The following is a 24880-nucleotide window of genomic DNA, read 5'->3' as shown; positions in this document are numbered from 1 at the left end:
GTGACCCTGCTGGTTATTTAAAATACCAGTGGCATAGCCTTTGAGTTGTGGTGTTGGAGGAGAATACTGAAAGTGCCGTGGACTGCCAAAAGAACCAATAGATCTGTTTTGGAAGAAGTACAACCAGAGTGCTCCTTGGAGGCCAAGATGGCTAAGCTTCTTCTCTCCTACTTTGGACACATTGTCCAGAGAGTACAGTCATTGGAGAAGGATGTTATGCTGGGTAAGGTGGAGGGTCAGAGAAATAGAGGAAGATCCCCAACAAGATGGATCATCCAGGTGGCCCAGGATCGGATATTGTTTTGTTCTGCTGTTCATGGGGTCACTATGAGTCGGTTCCAACTCGATGGCACCTGACAACAACAAGGTAACCTCAAAGAAAATTAATACTTCATAACATACCAAGAAAATGAAAATCCAAGAAGAACATGGAAACATTAAAACTATGAAGAAACTGACAAGAAAGAACAAAAAAACCACGCAGAACAAAGAAACCAGCAGTACCACAAAAATCAAACATAATAACAGCAATTAATCCATATCTATTGATAATTGCCCTGAATGTAAATGGATTAAATGCAACAGTTAAGAGATGGAGAGCAGCAGAGTGGATAAAAAAACAAGATCCTACAATATGCTGTCTGCAAGAGACACATCTTACACACAAAGACAAAAAAACAACCTAAAAGTCAAAGGATGGAAAAAATATACCAAGCTAATTTCAATAAAAAATAAGCAGGAGTGGCAATAATAATCTCTGATAAAATAAACTTTAAGTCAAAAACCAGCATAATAGATAAAGATGGACATTATCTCATGATTAAAGGGACAATTGAACAAGATGACATAACCCTATTAAATATCTATGCTCTCAATGAAAGAGTTCCAAAAAATATGAAGCAAACTCTAATAAATTTGAAGAAAGAAATAGACAATAACAATAAGAGAAATAATAGTGGGCGATTTTAATACACCACTTTCAAAAATGGATAGAACAACCATAAAGAAACTCGACAAAGATACAGAGGAACTAAACAACACAATCAGCTAACTGGACATCATAGATGTGTACAGAGCATTCAATCCAATATGCATTCTTTTCCAGTGTGCATGGAACATTCTCCAGAATAGACCATGTGTTAAGCCACAAAATAAGCCTCCATAAATTTACAAACATCAAATTACTGCAAAACATCTTCTCAGACCACAATGCTATAAAATTAGAAATCAACAATAGGAAGACCAAAGAAATAAAATAAAAAACATGGAAACTACATAACATCTTACTGAAAAGTGTCTGAGTGGTAGAAGACGTAAACATGAATTCACAAAGTTCCTAGAAACAAATGAGAATGAAAATACAACGTACCATAATTTTCGGGACATGGCAAACAGTGCTGAAAGGACAGTTTATTGCAATAAATGCACACATCCCAATACAAGAAAGAACCAAAACCAACACATTAACACAACATCTCCAACAACTAGAAACAGACCAACTATTACTAATAATAAGTAAACCTACAGTCAACGGAAGAAAGGAAATAATAAAGATTAGAGCAGAAATAAATGAGATAGAGAACAGAAAAACTATAGAGAGAATTAACAGGACAAGGATATGGTTCTTTGAAAGAATTAATAAAACTGACAAACCATTGGCAAACCTAACAAAAGAAAAGAGAGGGAGAAAACACAAATTAGAAATTACCTGGGTGATGTCATAACAGAACAAATAGAAATAAAGATGATAATAACAATATTATGAAGAGTTGTACTCTAATAAATTGAAAACCTAGAGGAGATGCATACATGTTTAGAAAAGCACGACCTACCTAAACTCACACAGAGTGAAGTAGAAAACTTGAACAGACATATAACAAAGGGAGACATTGACCAGATCATCAAAAAACTCCCAAGCAAAAGAAGTCCAGGTTCAGATGGCTTTACTGGTGAGTTTTACCAAACATTCAGGGAAGAGCTCTCACCAATTCTCAAATTATTCCAGAATATAGAAAAGGATGGAAAATTCCCTAACACAATTCTATGAAGCAAGCATAACCCTCATACTAAAACCAAGGAAGGACATCACTAAGAAAGAAAACTATAGACCAATATCCCTCATGAATATAGATGCAAAAATTCTCAACAAAATTCTAGCCAGCAGAATTCAACAGCACATCAAAAAATAATACATCATGACCAAGTGGGATTCATACTAGGGATGCAAGGATGGTTCAACACCAGAAAAATAATCAATGTAATTCACAAAAGAACCACATGATCATAGTGGTTGATACAGAAAAGGCATTTGACAAAATCTAACATCCATTCCTGATAAAAATACTCAGTAAAGTAGGAATTGAAGGGAAATTCCTCAACATAATAAGAGTATATATACAGAACCAAAAGTCCTGGTATGGTGCTGTGGGTTAATGTGCCAGATTGCAAAGCCGTTTGAACTGCAAGGTCAGTGGTTCAAACTCACCAGCTGTTCCTCAGAAACCCTATACAGGGTCGTTATGGGTCTTAACAACAATACAGAACCAACATATATATACAGAACAAAGGAGATCTGGTAGCACAGTGGTTACGAATCAAACTGTGAACCACAATGTCAGCAGTTCGAAACTACCAGCTGTTCCACGGTAGACAGATGAGGTTTTCTGCTCCCGTAAAGATTTACAGCCTTGGAAACCCTAGACAAGGTCACTGTGAGTCAGAACCAACTCCACAGCACATAACAATAACAACAACATACAGAACCAACAGCCAACATCACTCTCAATGGAGAGAAACTGAAAGCCTTCCTCTTGTGAACAAGTACCAGACAAGGTTGCCCTTTATCACCTCTCATATTCAATATTGTTTTGGAAGTCTTGGCCAGAGCTATAAGGCAAGATAGGGAAATTAAAGGTATCCAAATTGGCAAAGAGGAAGTAAAACTCTCTATGTGCAGATAATATGATCCTATACATAGAAAATCCCAAAGACTTCAGCAAAAAATTACTGGAACTCATTGGAAGATTTGGCAAAGTGGCAGGGTACAAGATCAACATACACAAATCAGTTGTATTCCTCTATACTAATAATGACAACACTGAAAAGGAAATTAAGGAGCTCTGGTAGCGTAGTGGTTACGAATCGGGCTGCGAGCCTTAAGGTCAGCGGTTCGAAACTACCAGCCGCTTGGCGGGAGAAAGATGAGGCTTTCTACTCCCATAAAGATTTACACCCTCGGAAACCCTGTACAGGGTCGCTATGGGTTGGAACCTACTCAATGGCACTTAACAACAACAACAACAATACCATTTTTAGTAGCCACCCAAAGGGTAAAATATTTAGGAATAAATGTCACCAAAGAAACATAGGACCTATACAAAGAAAACCATAAAACACTATGACAAGAAACCAAAAGGGTCTTACAAAAATGGAAGAATATACCATACTCCTTGATAGGAAGATTTTACATTGGGAAAATGTCAATACTACGCAAAGCAATCTACACATATAATGCAATCCCAATCCAGATTCTAAAGACATTCTTTAAAGAGATGAAAAAAACAATTACAAAGTTTATATGGAAAGGAAAGAGACCCAGGATAAGCAAAGCACTTCTTAAGAAGAAGAACAAAGTCGGAGGCCTCTCACTCCCTGATTACAAGTTTTACTACATGGCTACCATGGTCAAAACAGCCTGGTACTGGTACAATGAAAGATACATAGATTAATGGAACAGAATCAAGAATCCAGAAAATAACCCATCCACATACTGCCAACTGAGTTTTGACAAAGGGCCAAAGTACAATGAGTGGGGAAGACTTAGTCTCTTCAACAGATGGTGCTGGCAGGACTGGAAATTGATATGCAAAAGATTGAAGTAAGACCTTTTACCTCATGCCATATACAAAAACCAACTCAACATGGATTAAAGACCTAAATGTGAATCCCAGAATTATAAAGGTCATCGATGAAAAAATAAGTAGAAATTTGAGGGCTCTAATAAAGGGCACACACAGACTACCAAACATTGTGAAAATTGCACAAACAAAAGAAGACAAAACAGATGGTTGGGACATTCTAAAAATTAGAAATGTATGCGCATCAAAGGATTTTACCAAAAGTGTAAAAAGGGAGCCCACAGAATGGGAACAAATCCTTTGCAATGACACATCAGACAAGGGATTAATTTCTAAACCTATAGGAAGCTATAGCACTTCTACAGGAAAAAGGCAAGTAACCCAATTAAAAATTGGCACAGGACATGAACAGACATTTCCCTAAAGAAGATATTCAGGCAGCCAACCAACATATGAAGAAATGTTCACTAACATTAGCCATTGTTGTTGCTTTTGTTAAGTGCTGTCGAGTTGGTTCCAACCATGCAAATCAAAACAACCATGAGACATCATCTCACACCAGCAATAACAGCAAAATTTAAAAAAAAAAAAAAAAAAAAGGTGTTGTTGTTATGTGCTGTAGAGTCAGTTCTGACTCATAGCAACCCTGTACAGGGTTTCCGAGGCTGTAAATCTTTATGGGAGCAGAAAGCCTCATCTTCCTCCCACAGTACAGCTGGTAGTTTCAAACTGCTGACTGTGAGATTAGAAGCCCGATTCATGACCACTATGTAGAGGACAATAAATACTTGTGAGGATGTGGAGAGACTTGGACCCTCCTACATTGCTGGTGGGAATACAATATGATCCAACCACTCTGGAAAATAGTATGGCGCTTCTTCAGAGAGTTGGAAATAGAAATACCATATGATCCAGCAATACTTGGTATACATCCACAAGAAATATTATAAATAACTCAAGTAGATATATACACACCAATGTTCATAGCAGCTCTATTCACAATAGCAAAAAGATGGAGACAGCCTAGGTGCCCATCAATGGAAGAATGAATAAACAAACTTTGGTACATACACACAATGAAATATTATGCTTCCTTGAAGAATAACAAGAAACCCATAAGCCACCACATAACATGGATGAACCTTAAGGACATTATCCTGAGTGAAATTAGTCAGTCACAAAAGGACAAATATTGCATAAGACCATTATTGTAAAAGTTTAAGAAAAGATACCTATACTAAAAGGGGGAACTTTTTTCTTTGTCGGTTACCAGTGGGGGTGGCATGGGGGTGGGAGTTTGGGGGAGGTGGAGGGAGGTGACAGTAGAACACAGGGTAGGGGGCAGACACATCATAGTTCGGGTGTTGGGGAGGGCAGTACACAAGAAGGGCGAGGGGTGGAAGAACAAGTTAGATAGGGGAACACAGACAGGATTATATGGGCTAAATAGGATAGAGGTAATATAGTGATGCATGCTCAATCTTGGAACAACAGGGCTCTGTGATTTAGGGTTCAGGCATAGCCTGAAGAGGGGAAATAATACTAAGATGCTTGACTGTCTTATAAATATTGGTTTTCCTTGCCTACTATTGTAAAATAGACACTTGAGTGGGATAGAAAGGAATGTCAGGAAACACGATTACAGAAAGCTTGTAAGCCCATCTTCAGCCTATAATGGATTGGAATACCTAAAAGGGATTCTAGAATTTGTTCAGTGAAATAAGCCTCCTGTGGAGCCTTCGCAGTTTATAGGACCTTAGCTGGAATCCTGATCCCCATCCAGAACATTCTGAAATGGGACATTCCCACCAGAAAGGACAAGCAGACCAGCTTAGAACAGCTAGAGCGACAGAAGATACATCTTCAAAGAATGATCATCAGGAAAAATCCAAAACAAAAATGGCGATATGATTGGCTACTATAAGAATAAGCAAGTTATTTGCTGGAAAGCCATCAAGGCAAGCAATCAAGTTTCTTCAGGATAAACGCACCTCTAAGATTGAAACTCAAAGGGAACACATGAGCAGTCATGTAAGCTTGCTGGCGACCACATTGGTCTACAGGTGAGAGGAAGAGGGGGAAAGGCAGCAATGAAGAAATGGGCTGAGGTCAACCATGTTCCATAGACTCCAGCTGACCTGGAGATGAGAGAGAGAAAAGAGGAAGGGCTGGTTGGCCCAAAGGGATACCTTAGCTCATGGACAAGGACATAGCCACAGAGGTCTAGAGCTGAGAGTGAAGCTTCCAGTTGATATGAAGTAAAGGGAGACTCACAAGAACACCAAACTTGCAGATAGTACTCATTTGACCTAGCCTTAATGGCTTGATAAATCAGAACTGGACTAGAGGAAGATAAAAAAAAAAAAAAAAAAAAAAAAATGATAAAGGAAACGAGAATAAATTGCTACAATTTGATGAACTTGACCTATACTTAGGGAGGTAGTAGCTCAAAATACTAACATAGAGGGAAGAAGTCTTCACATAAAATATTAATGCTTTCTCCTCTTTATATAGTGTAGAAAGGGATGGGCAACTTAGACATTGGCTACCTAAAATGAGGGGGTGATAAAGGCACGGAGTGACTGGCTTACCAAGTTTCAAGAGTGAGTTTAGTTTAAGAGTGTGTGTGGGGAAGATAGAGTCTCCAGTGAATAGTTTTCATCTTGTCTAGATGGGTCTGGTTAAAAGAGATGGGGATAAGATTCTTATGATTCAATAGTGAGTAACTATTATCATGACTAATTGCAAGTGTCACAATTGTAAAGGTAGAAGTTTTGTAACAAAAACCCGGGAGTAGTTAATCTTACAGTTCAGAAACAGAAGACCATCAATTGAGACAAGCACAAGTGGAATGCGGGACCCTATCCAGAGAAAGCAGTGGCACCAGAGATGGGGACATGGAGAGAGGGAGCAACTGAGGGCTCCAGATTCAATGAAAGAGAGGGACTGAGAGCTGTTGGCCAGGAGGCAGACTTGCAGAATGTGCCCTTTGGTGGTTTAAATTATTATATATGTCTGAGGGTTAAAAAAAAAAAGAGCTAAAATGTATATAGAGAAATACTGTTAACAGATGGTACATGGAGGGGATTATAATCATTGTAATGAAACAAAGTATATGGATTGTTGAATGTAAAACTAATGATCTGCCCTATAAACAATTCACAATAAAAACTTAAAAAAAAAAAAATCAGTCATTATAAACCTGATGGAGCACAGTTCTACACTGACACACATGGATACCATGAGCCAGAATTAACATGATGGAAACTGTTATTTTCTTTCTTTCTTTTAATATTCTTTCTGAGAAGCAGGATACATCTGCTGAAAAGGATCTGGGAATGGACTAAGCATCAGTCTACAATCTTTTTTGCTGTCATTTTGCCCTACCATTTTCAGTGGTGCATAAGAAACGTTATATCAGAATCAGATGGTCTCATAGCTGTAGTCTCCATGATGATACTAATATGATATAGTCTATTTTTATACTCTAAGAATTTAACACCTGAGCATACAAGCCCATTTTGGTTTATAACAAAGGGCAAAATTGGTAGTCATCTCTAGGACCCAGCAGTGTCCATGATGGGGGCCCATATGCTGGAGGAAGTTCTGGTGAAGGGGACAGTTCTAAGTACTTAAGTCTTTGATCTGAAGAGAACTCCTTCTCCTTTCACTATCTTAAGGCAAAGGAGGACTGCTCTTTTCTCCTTCACATATAGCCTTTGGATCTCCTTTGCGGTCTCCTTTTCTCTTTGCAATTTCCTTCAATCAAGTTTATGTTAACTAATTTTTTTCACTCTTTGAACTAACATAGGGAAAATGGTGGGTGGTGGGACTGAAGGAAGTGGAGACAGGGTAGAAAAATGAACTGAGGAGGGGAAGGAGGTGATTTTCTGCAGCCTGCCTGTTCTTCCCTGTTCTGGACTTGGGATATCTCCTAGACAGTCCTGGACACCCTGAAGTCTACTTTGGAAAGAAGTGGGAAAAGAAGCAATGCTGTCATGTTTGAGGAGTCCTTGGGTGGTGTAAATGGTTAACATGATTGGCTGCTCACCTGAAGACTGGCAATTTGAGTCCACCCAGAGTTGCCTTGGGAAAAAAGCCCAGTGATTTGATTTTTATAGTCATTGAAAACCCTATGTAGTATATGTAGTACATAGTATTATGCCTTGACACACATGGTGTTGCTATGAGTTGGAGATGATTCAATGACAACTGATTGAGTGAATGAAAGTCTTCAGACTCTAGATACACAACAGTAACAGTCACACTTTCTACTCTTTACTTAGGAAGTTATAAGGCACAGGAAGTTATAAGGACTTCATACAGGATGTCACAGAGGGGAAGACCACTAAGCTAAGAGTCAGGAGAATGAGCTATTGTTTACTAATAGACTCATTCTGGGCCTGTCACTTGCATCTCTGGGCATCAGCTTCTCATTTATAAAATGAGGAAAATATGACTTGCCCTGTCTCTATATTGGATCTATAAGTTGGAACCAACTCCATGGCACATAACCACCACCATCAGCAAGAATCTCAAGAGATGATGTACTTGAAAGTCCTTGGAGGACTATACAAGTTTATAAGAAGATTAAATATCAAACAAAAGGAAAAAAACTATGGGATCTAATTTTTAAAAAATAGGTTAACAAACGTAACTACACAAATAGTAGAAGACAAGGTTATTTGGAGTAATAAATATTAAATAGTCATGCTCTTAAAAAACTATCAAAAGAGTAAAAAGACAACCTACAGAAAACCTCTTTCCCCACATTTCTCCAAAGTAGACTTCAGGGTGTCCAGAACTGTCTAAGAGATATCCCAAACCCAAAAACCTGGGAAGAACAGGCAGGCTGAAGAAAATCACCTCCTTGACCCTTTCTCAGTTCCTGGAGAAAAAAAAATCTTTGGAAATGTCATATCTAATAAGATCTAATATATAAAATATATAGAAAACATCAGCAACCCAACAACAAAAAGATAAATAACTCAATTTAAAAATGGGCAAAGATCATGAACAAACACCTCATTAAAGTAGATATTTAAGCAGTCAAGCAACACATGAAAAGATGCTCATGATCATTAGACGTTGTTATTAAGTGCCATTGAGTTTGTCCAATACATAGTGACTCTGTATAGGGTTTCCAAGGAGCAAATGGTGTGTTTGGTCCACTGACCTTACTGTTAGCAGTCCAGTGCTAGACATTATAGAGATGTAAATACAAACTAAAATGAGATACCATCTGACTCTGGCTAAAATTGAACTGATTAAATAAAAAAGATAATAAATATTGGCAAGGATGTGGAGATTGGAACATTTATCCATTGCTGGTAGGACTGTAAAACGGTGCAACCACTATGGAAAGTGATATGGCACGGTTCTCAAAAAACTAAAAATAGAAGGACCTTATAATCTATCAATTTCACTTCTAGGTTTATACCCTAAAGACTTAATAAAAGAGACATGGATATGAAAATGCACATCTATGTTCATTGGAGCATTTTGCAAATTGCAAAGTAATGGAAAACACCTTAGTGTCCTTCAACAGGTGAATGGATAAGCAAACTGTGGTGCATTCATGCACTGTAATACTACACACTCATAGAGAACAAAGGAGGTCTGGTAATGTAGTGGTTATGAATCGGGCTGCGAAGCTCAGGTCAGCAGTTCGAAACTATCAGCTGTTCCGTGGGAGAAAGACGAGGCTTTCTGCTCCCGTAAAAATTTACAGCCTCGGAAACCCTGTACAGGGTCGTTATGAGTCCGAACCGACTCCATGGCACATAACAACAACAACGTAAAGAACAATGACAAGTCCATGGGACATGTTATAACATGGACAGGTCTGGAAGACAATGCTAAATGAAATAAATCAATTACATGAGCACAAATATAGTGGGATCTCACAATATTGTAAGAAGATAATAGATATATATCTATAAAGATCATTGTTCATTGGTGGTCACTAAGGATCAAGTGGAGGAGTGAGCTGACGTGGAAAAGGGAGAATCACTCTCTAGATCATATTGTTGTTGTTGTTAAGTGCCGTTGAGTCGATTCTGACCCATAGCGACCCCATACAGGGTTTCCAAGGAACAGCTGTTGAGCTTGAACCGCCAACCTTGCAGTTCAAAGCGACTTTGCAGTTCAGTGCATTAACCCACAGTGCCACACCAGGGCTCCCTCTACATCACTGTTGTTGTTGTTAAGTACGGTAGAGTCGGTTCCAACTCATAGTGACCCTGCACAGGGTTTCCAAGGCTGTAAATCTTTACGGAAGCAGAATGCCCCATCTTTCTCCTGCGGAACCACTGGTAGTTTCGAACTGCCGACCTTGAGGTTGGCAGCCCGATTCGTAACCACTATACTACCAGAGCTCCTCTAGAACGTAGACACTTGTTATTTTCGTTTATGGGAAAAGTAGCACAAAATATTGGAATAATGAGCACAGCTTGACCAAAAGAAACATTGCCACTAAGACGCTTACAAGAAAAAAGGATATTTATGCTAAAGAATATGACAAAGCAACCTTATGTATAACAGAATGAAACACTGCCTGGTCCTGTGCCATCCTCACAATTGTTGATATGTTTGAGCCCAGTGTCGCAACCACTGTGTCAATCCCTTTCATTTAGGGTCTTCCCATTTTTTACTGACCCTCTAGTAAGCATGATGTTCTTCTGATAACATGTCCAAAGTGGGTGACTTGAGGTCTCACCATCCTCACTTCTAAGGCGCATTCTGGCTGTACTTCTTCCAATACAGATTTGTTTGTTCTTCTAGCAGTCCATGATATATTTGATATTCTTAGCAAGCACCATAATTCTTAGGCATTGATTCTTCTCCAGTCTTTCTTTTTCTTTGTCCTGCTTTCACATGTATATGAGGTTATTGAAAATACCATAACTTGGATCAGGTGCACCTTAGACCTCAAACTGATATCTTTGATTTTTAACACTATAAAGAGGTATTTTACATTTGCTCAATAAAATATGTCATTTTATTTCTTGACTGCCAATGGGTGTTGATTGTGGATCCAAATAAAATGAAATCTTCAATATTTTCTCCATTTATCATGGTAAGTGCTTATTGATCTAGTTGTGAGGATTTTTGTTTTCTTTACATTGAGATGTAATCCATACAACTACAAAGGTTGTAATCTTCATCAGCAAGTGCTTCAAGTTCTCTTTGCTTTCAGCAAGCAAGGTTATGTTATCTGCACATTGTAGGTTGTTAATGGACCTTCAATTCTGATGGTTCTGCTTCATGTGTTCCTTCTTCTAATAGTTCTGCTGCTCTCCAAGCTGCTCCACGGATGGTTCTTTTTTCCCTTGGAGGATAGCAGGTTTTGCTTCTTTGGCTTGTTTACTGTCTGTAGAATTTCAAGATGCAGGTAGTCTTTCATTCTTCCTTTGTCCCCTTCACTCTAACCTGATGGATTTTCTGCTGTGGTAGCTTGTTAGATCCCCATCCACCATAGTTGATCAGTAGATATTGAAGGGGTAGGTGAGGAAGTAGGGAGCTGAGGGGGGTAAGGTGAGGAATGTTTTCACTAACCTTTTGTTGACTAAAAACCAAATAAAGCATTTAAAAACTTATTTATTTACGTTGTTCTTGTTGAGAAGCTATACAGTAAAACATACATCAATTCAACATTTTCTACATGTAGAGTGACACTGGTTGCATTTTTTGAATTGTGTAACCATTCTCAGCCTCCTTTTCTGAGTTGTTCCTCTTCCACTTACATAAATTCACTGGCCCATAATGCTCCCACCTAATCTTTCAACTTGGAGTCCTGGTGTGGCGTTGTGGGCTAATGCGTCAGACTGCAAAGCCATTTGAACTGCAAGGTCAGTGGTTCAAGCTCACCAGCTTCTCCTTGGAAACCCTATTTGTTGTTGTTAGGTGCCATCAAGTCAGTACTGACTCATAGCGACCCTATGCAGAGCAGAACGAAACACTGCCCGATCCTGGGCCAATCTCACTACTGTTGCCATGCTTGGGTCCATCGATGCTGCCACTTGGCCAGTCCATCTTGTTGAGGGTCTTCCTTTTTTTCTCTGACCCTCCACCTTACCAAACATGTCGCTATGAGTTGGAATAGACTTGATGGCACTTAACAACAACAACAATCTTTCAAGTTACTATTGTCATTTTTATGCTCTTTTTAAAAGAGAATAATGTTCAAGGAAATAATTTTTACTAAATAAGTAAAAATATTGTTGGTTTTAAGAAGAGTTTAGGGGCTATTTTTTGTTTGAGGAATAAAGATTATCTCGAGATAATTATTTCAGGAGTCTAAACTTTATGACACACTGGACCAATAAACAACATTCTTATCAATGGAGAAAGGATTGAAGTTGTCAAGGACTTCATTCTTCTTGGATCAACTATCAACACTCGCGGAAGTAGCAGTCAAGAGATCAGACGACGTATTGCACTGGGCAAATCTGCTGCACAGGAACTTTTTAAAGTATTGAAGAGCAGAGATGTCAGCTTGAGGACTAGGGTGCGCCTGACCCAGGCCATTGTGTTTTCAATAGCCTCATATGGATGCGAAAGCTGGACAGTGAATAAAGAGGATCGTAGAAGAATTGATGCCTTTGAGTTGTGGTGTTGGAGGAGAATACTGAGGGTGCCATGGACTGCCAAAAGAACCAATAGATCTGTTTTGGAAGAAGTGCAGCCAGAGTGCTCCTTGGAGGCCAGGATGGCTAAGCTTCGTCTCTCCTACTTTGGACATGTAGTCCGGAGGAAACAATCGTTGGAGAAGGATGTCATGCTGGGTAGGGTGGAGGGTCAGAGAAAAAGAGGAAGACCTCCAACGAGATGGATCGGCCAGGTGGCATCATTGATGGACTCGGGGGTGGCAGCGGTGGTGAGGTTGGCCCAGGATCGAACATTGTTTCGTTCTGCTGTGCATGGAGTCGCTATGAGTCGGTTCCGACTCGATGGCACCTGACAACAACAAACAACAACAAAACTTCATAGCTCTAGGAAGTCAGGAATCCATGAGAAGTTGGAATTCTGTTCTGCATTTTCTTTCTTTTGATCAGAATTCTTCTATAGAATCTTTGTTTAAAATGTTTAGTAATGGTAGCACCATCCAGTTCTCATGTTAAAGGAGGCAGTTGTTCATGGAGGCAAATATCCACAAATTCCATATCTTCTTCATATTCTGGACTTTTTTTCTACCTCTGCCATTCTAGGTAAATAGAACCCAGCTACTATGCCTTGGGTGACTACTTGCAACCTTCTGAGGCCCTGGATACTATGTAATGCACTAGAAGATAGAACAGAAGCAAGTACTAAACACATTATTAGGCCAATTAACTGGAACATGCCAAGAAAACATAACTTTAAACCTAAAACCCAAGAAACCATATCTTAAAGGATTTTGGGTGTACATAAGCATCCTGAAATGCTACTCATTTTTTTGGTATTTGTTGTAATATATCTGTCATACAAATTTTGTCAAGTCTACTTTTCACAGGTGCATGAGTACAGTACAATTTATGAATAGCAATTGCAATAATCTGCTGTGTAATCCCACCCTTAAACAATGTAATATTTTCATCACCATTAAACCACACCCCATTTCCTTCCTACCCTTCCAAACTATTAATAAACTTGGGTCTTTATACATTGAAAATTTCTTGTCTTTTTATAGAAGTGAAGTCATGCAATATTCATCCTTTTGTGACTGGCTTATTTCACTCAGCATAATGTCTTCCTTCTCCATTTATATTGTATAAAGACTTCATTTATGACAATGTATCAAGACTTCATTTCTCCTATTGGGTGGGTAGTATTCCATTGTACTCATATTTTGTCTGTTGTTGTTTTTTTTAATTTTTGCTGTCTGTTTCAGGCGGGAGGGTAAATCATGTTCCAGTTACTTCATCTAGTCAGAAAGTGGTAATCCATAATTTCTTTGTAAAGTATCAGAGTTTTTGTGAAGATTCAATTAAGACAAACTAGGAAGAAGGAGAAGCAGACCACTTCTGAATGGTTAGCCACTGAAAACTTTATGAATAGCAGTAGAAGATGAGCCCTTTAGGTTGGGAGGCACTCAAAATACGACTGGTGAAGAGCTTCCTCCTCAAAGTAGAGTTGACCATAATGCTGTGAATGGAGCAAAGCTTTTAGAACCTTCATTTACTGATGGAGTACATCTCAAAATGCGAAGAAACAGCTGCAAACATCCATTAATAATTGGAATAATTTATGGAATGTACAAAGTATGGATCTAGAAAAATTGGAAATCATCAAAAATAAAATAGAACACATAAAAATCAATATCCTAGGCATTAGTGAACTGAAATGAGCTGACACTGGCCATTTCGAATCTGAGAGTCATACAGTTTACTATGCCAGAAATGACAAATTGAAGAAGAATGGCAATTGTATTCATTGTCAAAAAGTTCTATATCGAAGTACAATGCTGTCTGTGATAGGAGACTATCCAAAGGCCTACAATGAAGACCAGTTCATGCCACTATTATTCAAATTTATGCATCAACCACTAAAGCCAATGATGATATAATTGAGGAATTCCACAAGTGTTTTCACTCTGAAATTGATCAAACGTGCAATCAAAATTCAGTGATAATGACTGATGATTAGAATGCAGAAATTGGAAGCAAACAGGAAGGATCAGTAGATAGAAAACATTGCGTTTGTGAAAGAAATGATGCTGGAGTTAACCTGATAGAATTTTGCAAGTCCAACAACTTCTGCACTGCAAATACCGTTTTTTTTTCCCCCAACATAAAAGGTGACAAGATATGTGGACCTCACCACATGGAATACATAGGACTCAAATGGATTAATCTGTGGGAAGAGACCATAGAGAAGCTCAATATCATCAGTCAAAACAAGATCAGGAGCCAACTCTGGAACAGACCATCAATTGCTCATCTGCAAATTCAGTTTGAAGGTGAAGAAAATGAAAATAAGTCCATGAGAGCCAAAATATGATCTTGAATGTATACCACCTGAACTTAGAGATCATCTCAAGAAAATATTTGATTCATTAGAATGAATGAATGAAATCCAAAAGATTTGTGGGATGACATCAAGAACATCATTCATGAAGAAAGCAAAAGGTTGTCAAAAAGATAAGAAAGAAAGAAAAGACCAAAATGGATCTCAGAAGAGACTCTGAAACTTGGTCTTGAGCATAGAGAAGCTAAAGCAACTGGAAGAAATGAGGAAGCAAAAGAATTGAACAGAAAATTTCAAAGGGCAGTTCTGGAAGATAAAGTCAAGTATTATAATGAAATGTGTTAAAGACCTGTAGTTAGAAAACCAAAAGGGAAGAACATGCTCAACATTTCTCAAGCTAAAAGAATTGAAGAACTGATACAAGTCTTGACTTTGCAATATTGAAGGATTCTGTAGGCAAAATATGGAATGGTGCAGGAAGCATCAAAAGAAGATGGGCGGAATATATATAGTCACTGTACCGAAAAGAATTGGTTGGTGTTGAACCATTTCAAGAAGTAACATGATCAAGAACCAATGTTACTGATGGAAGACATCCCAGGTGCACTGAAGTTATTGGCAAAAAACAAGGCTCCATCCATGGATAATGTTGGTTGTGGTTATGCTCCACGGAGTTGGTTCTGACTCATAGTGACCCTGTTTAGGGTTTTTGAGTGCTTGCTGCCATTAGTATTATGCTTGGAATCTTTGTAAAGATATGCCTTCATTTTGTGAGAGGTGTTGTTTTGACTCACAGCGACTCTACGCACAAAAGGATGAAGCAGTGCCCTGTCCTGTATCATTCTCATAATTGTTGTTTAAACCTGTTGCTGTTGCCACTGTGCCAATCCATCTCAATGATTACATATTGCTCATAAGTCTACTTAGCCAGACATGCAGCGAGAGATTACTATTAACTTTCCCTCTGTGCTATGGAGTGCCCACTCTCTCCTCAGTGGGTAACATCTGATGCTTACATTGAGCAAGATATCAATGTGAATTCGTGAAATAAATTCAACACCAGTAAAGTTTAGTTCTTTTATTTGGAAAAAGGAAAAATTAGCAGAAAATGAAGTTCTAATATTTCTTCCCATTACTCCAATGGATCATTTTGTTCCCTACTTAGAAGGCCACTGGAAAAATGCATTCATTTCTAAACGCATATCCCAAACCAGTTGCTGTTAAGTCTATCCTGACTCATGGTGATCCCATGTGTACAAGAGTAGAACAGTGCTCCATAAGGTTTCTATGTCTGAGACCTTTCAAAAGCAGGTCTTTCTTCTAAGGTGCCTCGGGTGCGCTTGAATTCTGACCTTTTGCCTAGTAGATGAACACTTAATCATTTGCATCCCCCAGGGACCAATTCTATCTCTCAAGTGTTTGAATAGAAAGTAACATATGGCACCTTGCTTATCACAGTGATTGCTTCATTTGATCTCACTTACTTCATATCCTGCATGAATTAGGAGAAGAAACAGTGAACAGCATTTGGCAGCCTAGCAAGTAGAGTATGACATAGTGTTAGAAATGAGACATGGCTGCTCATTTCTAACACTAACATATTGCTCTGATTTTTATTTGTTGATGAAAGCTGTGGGAGGAAATGACAATGCATATAAACAGGAGAATTTTAGTCATAATTTATGCTTCTTTAGAAAATGTCAGCAGCAAAAACATTTCCAAAGTATTCAAGCCTCCTATGACTAATCACAGGCTTCCCTGCATTACCCTTGTGAGGTGGTGATGAAACAAATGAAAGACATCCCCTTTCCATCCCCCTTCTCCCAGTATTATACCATGATTCAGATTTTTCCACTGCAGGCATCCACAATGTTTTCAAACTCATGATATTTTGGAGTGTACATATTTCGCCCCCATTGGTGTTGATGGCCCACACTAAGTAGAATTATCAATGTGGAGCCTTAGGTTGCTAGGCAATCCTTACCGATATCTGTATAGTCTGGCTTTCTAATTTGCCACAGCAACAGTTTCAAACCTTTACATTCTTCGTAGCAGGCATTGTACCTTCTTCTTTTATCCAGTGTTTTTTGTTTGTTTGTTTGTTTTGTTTTCATTCTCAGATTAAAAAATTTCTACTTCACCTTTCCAACTAAACTTCCTCCCTTTACTTCTAGTGATGTCCGGCTCCTCACACCTTTACTTCTTTCCCTCCTGTCTTTGAGCAAGAGGCATCTTTTCTGAATTTATCCTCAGCTATCACCCCATACTCTCATTCTTGTTGATATCCTTTCATCACCAGCAAGCAATGATGTCATTGTATAAATTATCCTGAAATGATCTTACTAGTATTAAATAAATGATTATCCTAGTATCAAATATATTGCTTCATCTTTTTCTTCCATCTCTGCAAATGGAACCATCTTCCCAGGATGCAGATCTTATGATTTGCAATTCTGCCTTGCAAAATTGCAAAATATACTTAAACTCTTTAGTGGCCACTGAAGATACCCTAAGGACAAAGCTCTCCAATGTATCCTCTAAAGTCCTACACTGCTTCTGTCTTTTCATTCTTCTTCTCTTCCCTCCTCTCTTTCCTTCCTCCCTTCCTTCTGTTTCTTTCTTTTAAAAGTTTTCATTGTGTAGGGAATAATTGTTATCAGGACTGATTGTGAGGGTTGGAAATGTAAAGGTAGATGTTTGGTAGCAAGGAGGGGAGTGATTATCTTTTCAGTTTAGGAGCGGAGGTCCCTGGGACCATCAATGGAGAAGAGCGGAGAGCGGGACCCTACCCAGAGAAGCAGTGATGCCTGAGATGGAGGCAGAGACTATGACGTGGAGAAATGGAGCAGCTGGAGACTTTAGACACAGAGAGGGAGAGGGGTTGTGTGCTGAAGTCCGGGGGCAGGCTTGTAGTGTATACCCTTTGTTTGGGTGATGATGCATGGAGGGGGTTATAACCATGGCAATAAAACGATATATGATAGGATGAATGTAAAACTAATGTTCTCCCATGTAAATTATCACATAATTCACAACAAAACATTAAAAAAGAAGTTTTCATTGTGAATTGAGTGAAGATTTACAAAACAGATCATCATCAGTCCCACGGTTAACAAAGCTTACACTTCATGTCGTTATACTGATTGCAATATCATCAGTTAACACTATTTACCACTATTCATTTTCACTCTTGAACTGTGTCTTTTACTACTTCCTTCTTGTTGAATATTGCCTTCTCCATCAACCAAGTTAACATGTCCCTACCCTTTACCAGCTGTTTCGCGGGAAAACGATGAGGCTTTCTGCTCACGTGAAGATTTACAGCCTCGGAAACCCTGTGCAGGGTCACTATGGGTCGGAACCGACTCGACGGCACTTACCACCACCAACAACAACCCTTTACCCAGTGAATAATTTTCCCTTCTCTCACCCGATAACCATCATAGAATGCTTCTTTTAGCAAGAAAACCTTTTCTTAACTTTTTAACAGCAGGGTCTCATACAATAGTTGTCCTTTAAAAAATAATTTCACTCAGTATAATGTCCTCCAGGTTCATCCATGGTATTTCGCAGATTCATCATTATGTAATATTCCATAGTGTGTATGTACCAAACTTTGTTTAACCATTGTCTTAGTCTGGGTTCTTTAGAGAAACAAAACCAGTGTAACTTATATCTATATTAAGAGAGTCCCGATGTGTTGCTGTGGGATAAAGCACTGTACGGTAAGTTGGTTTGAACCACAAGGTTGGTGGTTCAAACTCACCAGCTGCTCCTTGGAAATCTTACATAGGGTCACTATGACTTGGAACTGAGTTGACAGTACTTAACAAAAACATATATATATATTTAAAGAGAAATTTATATCAAGGGAATAATTCACAGGTGCAGAGATTGGAGAGTCCTCAGTACAGGTCAGATGAACCAAGATTCCAAGATTGGCAGGCAGGCCTGGAAGGAAGGATTACCAAGTTGGGGCACAGAGCAGGACCTCGACACCGGAACAAGGGTGGCAGCAAGGTGACAGATGACCAAGGCCTGGGCAGGTGCGCTGCAGAACTGGTGGTGGGGAGCACACAAGGTGGGACAACAGGAACAGGCCTGCAAGACTCTCTGGTGGGCGTCCGGTTTTCCAGGCACACTTGGCAGACAGGCCCAGCAGGGAAACACACAATAAAGCAGGCCAAAGAACCAGAGGTTGGAGGATGACTCAGATGTGAGATCCAGATCCAGCAGTATAGAGAGTGAGTCTTACATGTCCATTATATTGGGAGCAGGCTACACCCCCAAGGAAACATCTTTTCAATTGATTGACTGCTTATAGTTAATCATCATAGAGTTAACTATAAACTGCCAAACAACTGGGAATCCTGGCTCAATCAAGTTGACAAAGAACCTGAATTATCACAACCATTCTTCTATTGATGGACATTTAGGTGGTCTCCATCATTTTACTATTGTGAATAGTGCTGCAATGAATATGGGTGTGCATATATCGATTTGTGTCATGGCTTTCATTTCTGGAGGCTATAAATCAAGTAGAGGGATTGCTAGGTTATACAATATTTCTATTGCCATACTGGTTTCCACAATGGTTACACCATTTTACAGTTCCACCAGCAGTATAGGCAGTTCACTTGCCAGCATTTGATTTTTTCTAATTTTATGAACTTTGTTATCAATGCTGGGGTAAGATGGTATCTCTTTGTTGTTTAGATTTACATTTCAGGGTCTTTATGAGTCTGTACTGACTCGATGGCACCTAACAACAACAATGGCTAATGATCTTGAGCTAATCATCTTGTTCCTGACTGTTTTCTTTAGTGAAGTGTCCTATGCCCATTTTTTATTGATTATTTGACTTCTTCTTGTTGAAGTGTTCTATAAATTTGAGAGAGTAGTCCCTTGTATGATGTATCATTCAAAAATTTTTTCCCCAGTCTATGGGTTATCATTTTCATGTTTTGTGAAATAATTTGATGCCCATAATTATCTAATTTTTAAGAAGTCTTAGTGATCTGCTGTTTGTGTGCTGTCAGTTATGTCTGACAGAATATTTATGCTATGTGTCAGAGCCCCTAGTTAGTACCTACTTTTTCTTTGATGATTTTTATAGTTCTAGGCTTCATATTTAGGTCCTTATTTCATATTAAATTTGTTTTTGCATATTATGCTTCATTTTTGTGTAAATGGAGTTCCAGCTCTATTTGTTGAAGAGACTATTTCTACCCCATTTAATGTTTTGGTTCTTGTCAAAGGTCAAAAGACTGTAAGTGAATGGATTTAATTCTGGATTCTCAATTCTATTCCACTGATCTATATACCTTTCATTGTACCAGTACCAGACTGTTTTGACTACTGTGGCTGTAGTAGATTTTGAGTTTGGGAGTGAGAGGCCTCATAGTTTGCTCTGCATTTTTAGTAATGCTTTGTTTATCTGAGACCTCTTTCCTATTCATATAAAGTTAGTGATTATTTTTTTCACCTCTTTAAAGACTGATGCTGGAATCTGGATTAGGATTGTATTATATCTATAAATTACCTTCTATAGTATTGATACTTTCATAATGTTACTTCTTCCTATTCATGAGCATAGTATATTCTTCCATTTTTGTAGGTCGCTTTAGGTTTCTTATAGTAGTGTTCTGTAGTTTTCTTTGCATAGGTTTTTAGTTTCTATGGTTAGATTTATTCCTAAGTATTTCATCTTTTGGGTGGTTATTGTAAATTATATTGTTTTTTGGATTCTCTTTTTAGAATTCTAAGTCTCTTTATTAGTGTAAAGGATTACTACTAATTTTTTTTTATTTTGATCTTGTATCCTGATACTTTTCTGAATCTTTCAAGGAGTTCCAATAATTTTCTTGATGAGTATTTAGGATTTTCTATGTATAGGATCATATCATCTGAAAGTAGAGTTTTATTTCTTCTTTGTCAATTTGGATGCCTTTAATTTCCCTTTCCTTCCTTACAGCTCTGGTTAAGATTTTCATTCAACACAGTATTGAATAAGAGTGGTGGTAAAGGACATCCTTGTTTGGTTCCCATTAGCAAGGGGTGTGCTTTCAGTTTCTGATCTGAATAGGGATTCAGAGTGATGTTGGCTGTTGTTTTTTAATGTAACCTCTTAGTTATGTTGAGGAATTTCCCTTCTATTTCTATTTTGTTGAGAGTTTTTATTAGGAATGGATGTTTAATTTTGTTACATGCTTTTTCTGTATCAATTGATATGATCAGTTGATGTGGTTTTCTCCCCTTGCTTTATTTATGCGGTGAATTATGTTGACTTTTCCCCTAATATTGAACCATCCCTGCATGCCTCGTATGAATCCCACTTGGTCATAAAATGCTGTTTGTTGATATGTTGTTGGATTCTATTGTCTAGGATTTTGTTAGAATTTTTGCATTTATGTTGATGAGGGATATTGATCTATAATTTTCTATTTAGTGATATCTTTGCCTGTTTTTTGTATCAGGGTTATACTTGCTTCATAAAATGAATTTTGGCATTTCCCTTCCTTTTCTATATCCGTGAATAGTTTGAGTAAAATTGGTTCCTTTTGGAATGTTTCATTGAATTCACCAGTAAAACCATCTGGGTCTGGACTTTTATTAATTGGGTGTCTTTTAGTGACCTGATCAATTTCTTCTTTTGTTATAGATCTGTTCAGGTTTTCTACTGCAGTCTGTGTTAATTTAGGTAATTCATGTGCTTATGGAAATTTATTCTAGATTTTCAAATTTGTTGGAATACAATTATTTGTAGTATTTTGTTGCTATCCTTGTTATTTTAGTTTGTTCTTTTGTGATGTCACCCATATAATTTCTTATTCATGTTATTTCCATCTTTTCTTTTGTTAGATTTACCAATGGTTTGTTGATTTTATTGATTCTTTCAAAGAACTAACTTCTTATCTTGTTGATACTTTCCATTGCTTTTCTGTCTTTTTATTTATTTCATTTATTTGTACTCTAACCTTTATTATTTCTTTTCTTCTGGTGACTGAAGGTTTACTTTGCTACAACATTATTCTAATTGTTGGTGATGTTGGATGAAGGTGTTAAATTTAGTTCTTTTGGGATATGTGCATTTATTGCTATAAATTGCTTTCTGAGCACTGCTTTTGGTATGTTGTGTTTTTGCTCTCATTTGATTATTGTTGTTGTTGTGAAGTGCAGTCGAGTCGGTTCCGACCCATAGCGACCCTGTACAGGGTTTCCAAGGGTGTAAATCTTTACGGGAGTAGAAAGCCTCATCTTTCTCCCGCGGAGCGGCTGGTAGTTTCGAACTGCTGACCTTAAGGTTCGCAGCCCAATTCGTAACCACTACGCTATAGGAATTTTTAATTTTTTTATTTGGTGTTGCTGTAAAGTGCCATGCAGTCGGTTCAGACTCATAGCAACCTTGCACAGGGTTTCCAAGGAGCTGCTGGTGGGTTTGAATCTCCAACCTTGCGATTAGCAGTCCAGTGCTTATCCTGCAGTGTCACATCAGTGCTACTCCTTTCTTCTATTACTCAGTCTTTTTAAAATAGAGTGTTACTTTAAACTGGGTGTTATCAAATTTCCATGTATTTGATTTTTCACTTGATCATTCTATTGTTGGTTTCTAATTTTATAGTGTGATCTGAGAAGATACTTTGTAGTACTTTTTTTCTTAAATGTTTTATTGTGAATTATGTGATAGATTACATGGGAGAACATTAGTTTTACATTCATTCTATCATATATCGTCTCATTGCCATGGTTACAATTCCCTCCATGCATCATCAACCAACCAAAGGGTAACTTTATAGTATTTTGATGTTTTAAAATTTATTGAGGTTTGCTTTGTGGTCTAACATATGGTCTATTCTGGAGAATGTTCCTTGTGCACAGAAAAATAAAATATATTGTGCTGCAATAGGGTTGAGTGTTCTGTATATTTTTATGAGGTTAAGTTGGTTGAATGCGTTTAGTTCTTCTGTGTCTTTGTTGAGTTCCTCTCTAGTTGTTCTGTCCTTCATTGAAAGTGGTGTATTAAAATCTCCTAATAGACCTGGTGTGGCACTGTGGACTAATGCTTCAGACTGAAAATTCATTTGAACTGCAGGGTTGGTGGTTCAAGCTCACAAGCTGCTCCTTGGAAACTCTATACAGGGTTGCCATGGGTCGGAATCAACTCTAAGGCACTTAGCAGCAACAACAGCTATTATTGTAGAGTTGTCTATTTGTTTCTTCAGTTCTATTAGAGTTTGATTTATGCATTTTGAGGCTCTTTCAATGGGTGCATAGATATTTCTTTTGTTTATGTTTTCTTGTTCAACTGACCCTTTAATCATGATATAATTATCCCTTTTTGTTGGGTTACCTTGTAATTTATTTCCCCATTTTATACAGTCTGTTTTATCTCAAAATCTAATTGACTTCTTCGCCATTTGGAAGTTCTGTATACTATTCCTTCTTTTTGCTTTGTAGTAGACTTCATTAGAAATTGATATAGATGATTCCCTGTTGTCAGTCTTGTAGGTTTGCTGTGCTTTGGATACTTCTATATCTGGATTGAGTTCTGGGTGGTGTTTACATGTATGTTAATTTCAGATTGCTGTCTGCTATTGTTTGTCGTCGGTCCAAAGAACACCTTTTAGTATTTTTTGTAAAGTTGGTCTGATTATTACAAATTCCTTTAATTTTGTGCATCTGAAAAATTTCTAATTTCACTGTCATTTATGAGGGACAGCTTTGCTCTGTATGATTCTTGGTTGACAATTTTTTTTCTTTCAGAGTTTTGTATATATTATCCCATTGCCTTCTTTCAGAGTTTTGTATATATTATCCCATTGCCTGAATGATTTCCGCTGAGATATCAGAATTTAGTCTTATGTGTTCTCCTTTGCTTTTTGGTTTTTCTGAGCTGCTCTCAGATTTCTTTCCTTGTTTTTGGTTTTGGAAAGTTTGATTATGTCTTGGTGGTTTTCTTTCAGAGTCTATCTGGTTTGGGGTTTGTTCTGCTTGTTAAATGCTTACCTTTTCATCTTTCATGTTGTTAGGAAAGGTTTCTTCCAAAAGCTCTTCAACAAATTTCTCCGTGCTTTTTATTGTCTCATTTTCCTCTGGAATTCTGATCACCCATAAGTTATTCCTCTTTATGGTGTCCCACATAAATTACAGGTTTCTTCTGATTGTTTTCATTCATTTTTTTTTTTTTTCTGGTTATTTTTCTAGCTTTCTTGTTTTGAGAGAGTTATCTTCAAGTTCACTAACTGGGGCTTCTATTATTTCAAATCTACTTATTGCCCTTTCAATGTATTGCTTATTTCTGAGATCTTAGTATTAATCTTGATTTCTATTTGCATGGTTTTTTTTCTTTAATGTTTTATTGTGAATTATGTGATAGTTTACAGGGGAGAACATTAGTTTTACATTCATCCTATTGCATATTGTTTCATTGCCATGGTTACAATCCTCTCCATGCATCATCAACCAACCACAGGATATAACCTGTAAGCATGACCTCCAATCCCCGCTGGTTGTCAGCACACAGCCACTCTCCTTTTCTGGGTCTAAAGTCCCCAGCTGCTCCATCTCTCCAGGTCATCGTCTCTGCCTCCATCTCTGATGTCACTTCTTCTCTGGGTAGGGTCACACTCTATGCTCTTCTCCTTTGATGGTCCCAGGGACCCCTACTCCTAGACTGCAAAGATAATCACTCCCCTCCTTGCTACAAAACGTCTACTTTTACATTTCTAACCCTCACAATCAGTCCTGATAACAATTATTCACTATTGTATCACAAGAGACCTATCTGCATTTCCTTTCATAAGTCCCACCTAGACAGATTGGATACTACTCAGTGGAGACTCTACCTTCTTCCATGCCCTCTGGATCTAGGTTCCCTCTTGAAAACTTGTAAGCCAGTCATTTCTTGACTTTGAAGCCCTCTGCCCCTATTTTGGGTAGCCAATGTCCAAGTTGCCCATCCCTGTCTTTTCTGTGTATGGAGGGGGTGGGAATGATCCTTTCTGTAAAGATTTGTTCCTGCTTTTGAGCTACTGCATCCATAGGTGTAGGTCAAGTTCATCAAATTTTATCAGATT

The sequence above is a fragment of the Chrysochloris asiatica genome, unplaced genomic scaffold (assembly GCF_000296735.1).
Source record: "Chrysochloris asiatica unplaced genomic scaffold, ChrAsi1.0 scaffold00263, whole genome shotgun sequence".
Classification (NCBI taxonomy): Eukaryota; Metazoa; Chordata; class Mammalia; order Afrosoricida; family Chrysochloridae; genus Chrysochloris; species Chrysochloris asiatica.
The sequence above is the reverse complement of the archived record's forward strand: the minus strand, read 5'-3'. Positions refer to the sequence as shown.